This window comes from Eretmochelys imbricata, chromosome 10 (assembly GCF_965152235.1).
Source record: "Eretmochelys imbricata isolate rEreImb1 chromosome 10, rEreImb1.hap1, whole genome shotgun sequence".
Lineage (NCBI taxonomy): Eukaryota > Metazoa > Chordata > Testudines > Cheloniidae > Eretmochelys > Eretmochelys imbricata.
In genome coordinates this window covers 36,086,632-36,095,512 of record NC_135581.1, presented here as the reverse complement: position 1 = coordinate 36,095,512, position 8,881 = coordinate 36,086,632, and the positions used below count along the sequence as shown (strand labels likewise).

The following is an 8,881-nucleotide window of genomic DNA, read 5'->3' as shown; positions in this document are numbered from 1 at the left end:
AGCAGAGCTTGAGCCAAGCGCAGCCAGTGAAACAGAGAGCCAAAGGGGCACTGGGAGGGAAGTAAAGGAAGCAGAGCCCCCCACCCCAAACACTGGGGGAGGCAACTAGGGAGGGGCACATGCGAGTTCCTCCAGACACAGGAGGGGGCCCAGGAGAGGCCGCAGCAGTGTGGCTAACTCCGGTGATCTCACGGAGAACCTCGTGACAGGGTGCTCAGCAAAGCCCTGGCACCTCGAGTCGCGGGATCTGGGGAGACTCTCCGCTGTTTTTGTTTTTAAATAGGAAATTTCCAACCCTGGCGGCTGGGCAGGAACCGAACCCGGGCAGGGCGTGGGAGCAGATAGGGCCAGCCCGGCACGGGGGCTGAGCTGTGTTGCCTGGCGGGCGGGTTGGCCGCTGCCCCCCTCCCCCGACGAACAGGCCCGGCCGCAGCAAACCCCCCCTCGGGTCACGTGACGAGATCCGGTCACGTGAGGCGGCGCCGGGATCAGCTGGCCGCCGAGCTGCCTTCCCCGCAGGGCCTGGGCAGAGCCGGGAGTGGGGATGGCAGCTGGAGCGGCCCGCGCGGGGCAGCACTGACACCGGCCCGGAGCGCTGCCCGGTAAGCGCCCCTCCTTCTCTCCTGGGGGCCCCTCGGCCCCCCTTCCAGCCTTCCCCGGGGGGTCCCCAGCCCCCTTCTATTCCCTCCAGCTTCCCCCGGGGGATCCCATCCCCGGGACCCCCCTTCCATTCCCCCAGCCTCCTGCAGTGGGACCCCTGGCCTCCATCTCCTCCCCTCCCACCCCCAGTTTACCCCTGGAAGACCCTGCTCCTCAGGCCCCAAGATCCCTTGTCTCACTCCCTTCTTCCTTCCCCCAACCTCACACCCCTTCCCCCCGTCCTTGACCTTTTCCCTAGCAGCCTCAACCCCCCACTTTTCCTCCTAGACCCTGAGTCTCACCCCCTTACCGTCCCCACAAGCTACTCCCAACTCAGGTCTAATTGCCCTCCCATGTCTGCCCCCCCCATGCCACCCCTGCACCTTAGCAGAGCAGCTCTGAGCTGGCAGCAAGGCTGGGGGGATATTCAGGATTCCCCCACTCTGAGCTCTTCACTCCCCCCCCCCCATGTCTTCCTCCTCTGTTCCTGTCCCCGCTACTCCTCCTTCAGCAGCAGGCCCATTGCCCTATGGGGAATCCAAAGCACGGCAGGGCTTTTCCAACTCTAGTCCTTTGCTGTGGTTGGCACCGCATGATAGAGAGGATGGGGCCACTGTTGTAGATCAGCTTTGTAGCGTGGAATCCAGTCGGGACCCTGAGGGGGGGCAGATGGGCGGGACTCACACTTGCAGGTGTGTCTGCTTTCCGGGCAGGTGTGCGGCCCATTCTGTGGCTGCAGCCACCTGGAGCAGAGGCCACCTCAGCTACTGGGGTGTGCAGAGCTGTAAGAAGCCCCTGTGGTGGCTGAGACCTTAGCCCTTGGCAGCTGGATGGGTGCTTTGGAGAGAAACCTGTGCCCATTGTAAGGTTTGAATCTTCGTTCTGAATGTTTTATGTGAAAGTAGTACCTGGAGAGGGATCAGAAGAGGGGAAATAACTGGCCCCAGGGGGCACTCATTGAAGGGAGTCTCCTGGAGTTAATATTTTTAATTTTGAGGTGGGTTTAATGCAGGTGGAAGATACTAGCTGGCTAGTCCTGGAGGCTGAGTCCTCTCTCTTCATAGCAGACACAGTAGTGGCAGTGCAAGCTCCTGGGTGTCATCCTGCCACGTTGCTTACGGGATAATTAAGGCTCAGGGTTTAACTAAATCAAAATTATGTATTCTGGATTTTTTTTTCTTCAACAGCAAACATATTTTAACAAAACAAGCATATGAATTTTTGAATTTAAACATTCAAGTTTTTTTTTAAAATCAGGTTTGTTTTTGTTAAAATTCTTTAACTAAAATAGTTAAATGAAATATTAAAAAAAACAACAACCAAAAATTAAATCGACTGTGTCAGCCAGGTCAACGTGAGAAACTTAAAATATTGGCTTCTGCAGCTAACTCGTCTTCATTTTCCTGTTTGTTCATAATCTGGAAAAGAAAAACAAGCTTTCCTGCTTTGTCAGGTCCTAAATGATTTCTCGATTTGGAGTGAATTAGTCCAAAGGAAGAAAATATTCTTTCTACACTGGCTGAAGAAGCTATTGCTTTTAAAAGTGAGAATATAACTTCAACAGTCTCTGAATCCAAGTGCTTAAGTGACTTCCACCACTTCACTGGTGTGACTTTCTTTAAAACATCATCAGCAAACATATATTTTTTGAATGGTTCTTATTCCCAAACTGGGTCTCTTTTACGGCCATTATAGGTTTTCTCTTCTAGTGAGAGAATGGTATGGTAGATCTCAAATCAATGAGGGCTACACTCAGAAAGACCTCAAGACTTCTGGAATATGCTGATCAAACAGTTTCACTTTTGTTTCTACTGCCTGTCCCTCCCTTCTCACATTTATCTCCAGGCTTCTTCTCCTTGTCCAAATCTATTCCGCCCCCAACAATCTTCTGTTCATTGAACTTTTTGAAACTTTGCACTTTTAGAGAGAGGTAAGGGATTGATTCTGTGTATACAAATTTGCAGAGGGACAATAGGGTTGAGGTCTGTTATTTCTCACCTTTATATATTATTTTTTTAATACCATTTTTGCTGTTAACTAGTATGTTATCTCTGGAGACACAAATCCACAGTTTGAGAACTGCAAAACTAAGCATCTCTGATGGTATCTTCTAGACTGAGCACGGAGTCCCATTGGGTAGACAGAAAGATTAACCTAAATAATCTATACAGAAGCCCCTGGAACCGCATATGATTGGGTCCCTAATCTATGAACTGTTGGAACTCCTTTACAAAACTTTTCTTAAACATTACATGAATATATTGTCTCATACTATAGAATTAGAATTTATAATCTCTGTTCCATGATGAGAGATCTTAATGTATCTTTAGATCAGATTTTTTTCCTCAAAAAGCATTTTATCAAAAAATCTGATTTAAATAAAAATCTGTTTTTTGTTTTAATTTTTATTTTTAAATCATTGATTTTTATCCACCCTGTTAAGGCTTGTTCGGTAGAGATCGCCTCTAGGAGCTAAAGGGTAATCCTGTCTTTGTGGCCCATCCATTCCTTTGTTCTCTGGAGGTCTCTTATATGTTGGTACCTGGACTGGTACTCTCAGACTGGCCTTCAGAGCAGCCATTGGTTGTGTGTAACTTGACTATGGATCACCCCCTGTTGAATTTGAAAACCTATATCTACCCTCTTACTGCAGGAAGCTAACCTCATGGTTGTTCACCATCTATCTGCCTATGTTAGGTAGTGCACAGGTGGCAGAGAAAATAATCTGAATGCGTGACTGTGCGAGTGAGGGTGTCTCTAAGTCAAAATGGCATGCGTTCTTTGTCCCTTTCTTGCCTCTTTGCAGTCTTCATAATTATTGTCCTTTTAGAAACACAAGTGTTAATGTTAGGAGTGGGTACAAGGTTTCGTGACTGACAGTATAGCTGCCTAGTAGTAAATTCTAACTGGGAGCCTTCCCACTTCTATGAATTTTCGACTTTGGGCCCTGGCTGTAGTTCTTACTTGTGAACGAAGTTATGAGGCCTGGAATTACCCAAGGTTGCTGCTGCTTTTTCATTCTCTTTAAAACATGCTGCAGTGAGCAAAGTATAGTAGATGGGGCAGCAGAAGACTGAGATGGAGTTGGGGTTTCCTGGTGTTTTATATGAGGAGAGAGTGTCTTTCTGGTACCACATTCCAGTCTCTGTGCTCCCACCTTGGAGAATGACTGGACCCCATTAGCAATCACCTGGCTTCTATTTCCAGTGTATATCTTTGTTTCCCAGCATGGGAAGCTTGCGGCTGCTGAACACTGGGGCTGTAAAAGCTGGGAGAAGCTTTGTTTTGTTGTAGCCCTACAGCATGGGTGGCTTAAGTGTGACAGTGAAATTCCTGTCTTGTGCATGTGTGTGTAAAGGAGGTTGTGATGATGACACTGTTGATTTTCAAAGGAGAGTCAATGTGCAGCTTTTCCAGTACTACTTAGTGGTTATAGGATTGTATTGCTGTGGTGACTAATATATGTAGAGAAATTTTGGGGGTTACATTTCTTTGCTTGTTCACAGTTAGAAAAGATCCCTCATAATAATTATGGATGGGTAGCAAGGAGGGAAATATAGGGTAAACATGTCTTGACCTGCTTGACAAGCTGTCTTGACCTGGACTAAGTCAGTACACAGAAATGCTAGCCCTGGAAGCTGCACTTCCAGGAGTGATGGGAGTTGGCTGAAATAGCATTCTCGGGTACCTGCTTCTCATGATGCTGTCATAAGAGCGGCCAGTTTGGGCCAGACCAATGGTCCATCTAGCCCAGTATCCTGTCTGCCTGATGCTACAAAGGGAATGAACAAAACAGGGTACTTGTCAAGTGATCCATCCCCTGTTGTCCACTCCCAGCTTCTGACGGTCAGAGGCGAGGAACACCCAGAGCACAGTTTTGCATTCCTGACCATCTTGGCTTATAGCCATTGATGGACCTATCCTCCATAAACTTACCTAGTTCTTTTTTTTTAACACAGTCCTACTTTTGGCCTGGCAATGAGTTGCACAGGCTGACTGTGCATTGTGTGAAAAAATACTTCCTTTTGATTGTTTTATACCTGCTGCCTCTTAATTTCATGGGGTGACCCCTGGTTCTTGTGTTGTGTGAAGGGGTAAATAACACTTTCTCCACACCATTCGTGATTTCATAGATCTCTATCATATCCGCCCCTAGTTGTCTCTTTTCCAAGCTAAAAAGTCCCAGTCTTTTTAATCTCTCCTCATATGGAAATTGTTCCATACCCCTAATCATTTTTGTTGCCCTTCTCTGCAACTTTCTAATTTACAGGTCCCAGTACCGATCCTCGGGGGACTGTCTACTATTTGCCTCTCTCCATTATGAAAACAGACCATTTATTCCTCCCCTTTGTTTCCTGTCTTTTAACCAGTTACTGATCCATGAGAGGACCTTCCTTTTTATCCCATGACTGCTTACTTTGCTTAAGAGCTTTTGGTAAGGGACCTGGTCAAAGGTTTTCTGAAAATCCAGGTACACTGTATCCTCTAGATCACCCTTGTCAACATGTTTGTTGAACCCCTCAGAGACTTCTAATAGACTGGTGAGGCATGATTTCCCTTTACAAAAGCCATGCTGACTCTTCCCCAACAAATCGTTTTCTTCTGTGTGTCTGATAATTCTGTTCTTCACTATCGTTTCAACCAATTTGCCTGGTACTCAAGTCAGGCTTATCGGCCTGTAATTTCCAGGATTGCCTGTGGAGCCTTCTTTTAAAAATTGGTGTCACATTAGCTATCCTGCAGTCATCTGGTACAGAAATTAATTTAAGCAATAGGTTTTACATACCACAGTTAGTAGTTTGCAATTTCACTATTGAGTTCCTTCAGAACTCTTGGGTGAATATCATCATCTGGTCCTGATGATGTACATTAAACAGTAGGGCTGTCAAGCAACTAAAAAAAATTAATTGCAATTAACTGTGGTTTTAATTGCACAGTTAAACAATAATAGAATACCATTTATTCAGATTTTTTTTGGTGTTTTCTATATTTTCAAATATAGGCTGGGGGTGTGGGGCTCAGGGCTGGGGCTTCATGCAGTTAAAGTGTTAAATTAATGCATTAATTTTGTTTTCAGTTAATCGCAGGCATTACCTGCAATTAATTGACAGCCCTATTAAACAGTAATATCAGTTTGTTCCAAAACCTCCTCTACTGACACCTCAATCCGGGACAATTCCTCAGATTTGTCACGGAGAAAGAATGGCTCAGGTGTGGGAATCTCCCTCGCATCCTCTGCAGTGAAGATGGATGCGAAGAATTTATTTAGCTTCTCCTCAGTGGCCTTGTCTTTCTTGAATTCTCCATTAGCATGTCGATCATCCAGTGGCCCCACTGATTGTTTGGCAGGCTTCCTGCTTCTGATGTACTTACAATTTTTTGCTCTTTGTTTTGTGTCTTTTGCTAGTTGTGTTTTGGTTTCCTTTTTGGCCTGCCTAATTATACTTAAACTCTGGTAAGCCAGGTGTAAATGCTCTTTTGTATTTTCCTCAGTAGGATTTGACTTCTAATTTTTTAAGGATGCCCTTTTGCCTCTAACAGTCTCTCTTCGTCTGTGTAGCCATGGTGCTGGTTTTTTGGTCCTCTTTCTATTATTTTTAATTCAGGGTATACATTTAATTTGAGCCTCTATTATGGTGTTTTTAAAAAGTTTCCATGCAGCTTGCAGGCATTTCACTCTTCTGACTGTTCCTTTCATTTTCAGTTTAACTAGTTTTCTCCTTTTTGTGTAGTTCCCCTTTCTGAAGGTAAATGCTCCTGCAGTGCACTTTTTTGGGTGGTTTCCTCCCCCACACCAAGGATATTAAGTTTAATTACATAGTGGTTGCAATTATCAAGTAGTTTAGCTATATTTGCCTCTTGGACCAAATCTTGTGCGCCCCTTATGACTAAATCAAGAATTGCTTCTTCCCTTGTGGGTTCTAGGACTAGCTGCTCCAAGAAGCAGTCATTACGACAGGCCGTACAGCAGATCAATGAGATAGCATGGGTCTGGGTGAATGGCTGTGTGATTGGGAATAGGGGGGACTCCTGTAAATTTCAGGCAGGGCTGTCACTTGGCTTCTCTACCTGTTTTCCCTGTCTGTAAAATGGGGATTATACTTGCCGGTCAGGAAGCTTATGGTAACTAGTTGATCGCTCTGACAACACAGAGTGCTGTGTAAGTGACAAAGCCCAGATTCTACATCCTGTTACTCACCTGCATCCACGCTAACTCCAGGCTTAGAACAGAGGGCACAGCTGGAGCCATACAAAATGTCTGTGAACTCAGATGGCCCATCCATTTGGGCACAAATTCCCTCACCACTGCAAGATGAAAAGGCTCAATTCCTTGCTTAAAAGAGCAAACATTAGAGCCTCCCCCGAAGAGTGTCCTGATGAAATGACCAATATTTTAAGAGGAAGAGAACAGGCATTTTAGCAGGGAAGTGCCACTAAAGGGGAAATGAAGTGGGCTTTTTGTCTTAATAGCAGAGAGAAGAGTGTGAATGGGAGCCAGAGTGTTTGATTAGGGCAGGGTTAATTTGGCTTGGGCCCACTATTGCTGCCATTCAGGAGTGTTGAGACCGCCTTGGATTGGGGCCATCTCTGGATGTGGGGACTGCAAGTCCTCTCTGAAATGTCAAGTGGCTGACGGGATCTACGCTCAGTCTTATCCCTTTGCTTTGATTTCGGTTTGTAACGTCTGATTAAAGTGTCCTCAGATGTGCTGCTCGCCCCCGTGGTCCAGGCTTGGGCTGCACTTGCTAACCCCTTTGGCATGACTCAGTTTGCCACCCTCGACTCACTTCACCATGCTGCTGCAGGTTCCGGCACAGTGAGCGCTTACGCTACTGCAGTGCACAGAGCACAGCGAGCTCGTAACTTCACTTTGGGATTTCCTTCTGCCGCAAGGGCTGTCTCTGCCTCTGAGTGCAATAAATGCATTAGTTTCATACAAGAAGGAAATGTTTTCAAGCGAGTAAAAGATGCTGGCGCTAGAATATCTGCCATTGGTTTGGGAGCCAGTCTGTGCTGCCAATGCTGGCCCAGCAGGATTTCCCAGCAATACCAGAGCTGGGCAGACAGAGTGTAAGGGCAGGGGTGACACGAGCTAGCAGCTGGTGAAAGATGTGTCTGCAAAGGGGGTTGCAGACACTTCTGAAGGTAACCTGACAGTGGTGCAGTGACCGTGGAAGCCCTGCCCTTTCCTCTGGTCTGTGTAGGATCCCCCTGCACAGGAACCCATATGCTCTCACTGTACAAAGGAGGGCAGGACTGGGGGGCGGGGAGAAGCATGTCCACTGTGTGTTACGGAGGTCCCAGTCTGCTGCACAGTGAGTAAGGATGAAAGAGCCACCATTGTGTGGACCCTGTACTCCTTCTTTTGCCTTGTGCTATAGGCACTGGAGTCTCCTCCAACCATTAAGCTGATGTAGTGTCCACAGAGAGTGTTTACTCGGTGCCTGGAGAAGGATTCCTGTCTCCTAGTGAAGTCCTCCAGGCTCTGGCAGAGGTCCTTGAGCTACAGAGTGGATTTGTCCTTCACTGACTGTTCCAAAGATAGGCATGTGATGGGAGGACTAGGATGTAGTGTATGTAACTTAGCTTGTTTGGGGAGAATTCCTTCCTGTCTGCACTGGGGTTGGTTGACAGTGTTCTTACACAACACGCGTGATAGGCAGCGTTGTCTAGTGGTTAGAAGGAAGGACCTGGGAATGGGAGGCCCAGGTTCTAGTCCCAGCTTTGCCGCAGACTTGTGACTTTGCACTAGTCTCTTGCGGTAGGCCTGTCTTTTCAAAAGTGGCTGCTGGTTTTGGACGCCTAACTGAAGATGCCTAGGATCTGATTTTCAGAGGTGCTGAGCCCATAAACTCTTCGATTTCCGTTGGAATGAGGGGATATTTCTAAATATCAAGGATCAGCATGTCTCCAGTTGGACTCCTAAAATCAGTGGCCTTTTTTTCTTTTTTTTTTTTTTTTTTGGGCCGTAGCTCTTCTGTGCCTTAGTTTCTCCAAGTTTATGTTAGGATAGTGTCACTGAACTGAGTTCATATGGTAGTGTCACTTGGTCGTGTTGGAATAATAAGATACCCCGAGGTGACATCAAGGGACTCCCTCAGCTCAGGATCACTAAATATTATTGCTCTTGCATATCTTCTCGCATAATCATACTGAAGAGTTACTGGCTATCAATTGTGATGTCTTCAAAACACTCCTGAGATTGATGGGTTGGATACAGTCAGTCCTATCTGAGAGAGAT

General features: G+C 46.4%; 1 protein-coding gene across 4 annotated transcripts in view; it reads left to right on the top strand.

Annotated features, from left to right (window-relative positions):
• Positions 1 to 492: 492 nt before the first annotated feature.
• Positions 493 to 8,881, top strand: part of ABCA3 (ATP binding cassette subfamily A member 3) — an 85,395-nt gene continuing 77,006 nt past the window's right edge. For 2 of the 4 annotated variants that reach the window (XM_077828251.1, XM_077828247.1), the window contains exon 1: positions 493 to 602. The gene's annotated coding sequence lies outside the window, so the exon portion shown is untranslated. The remainder of the gene's footprint in view (positions 603 to 8,881) is intronic. The other 2 variants (XM_077828248.1, XM_077828249.1) reach the window with 2 other exon arrangements.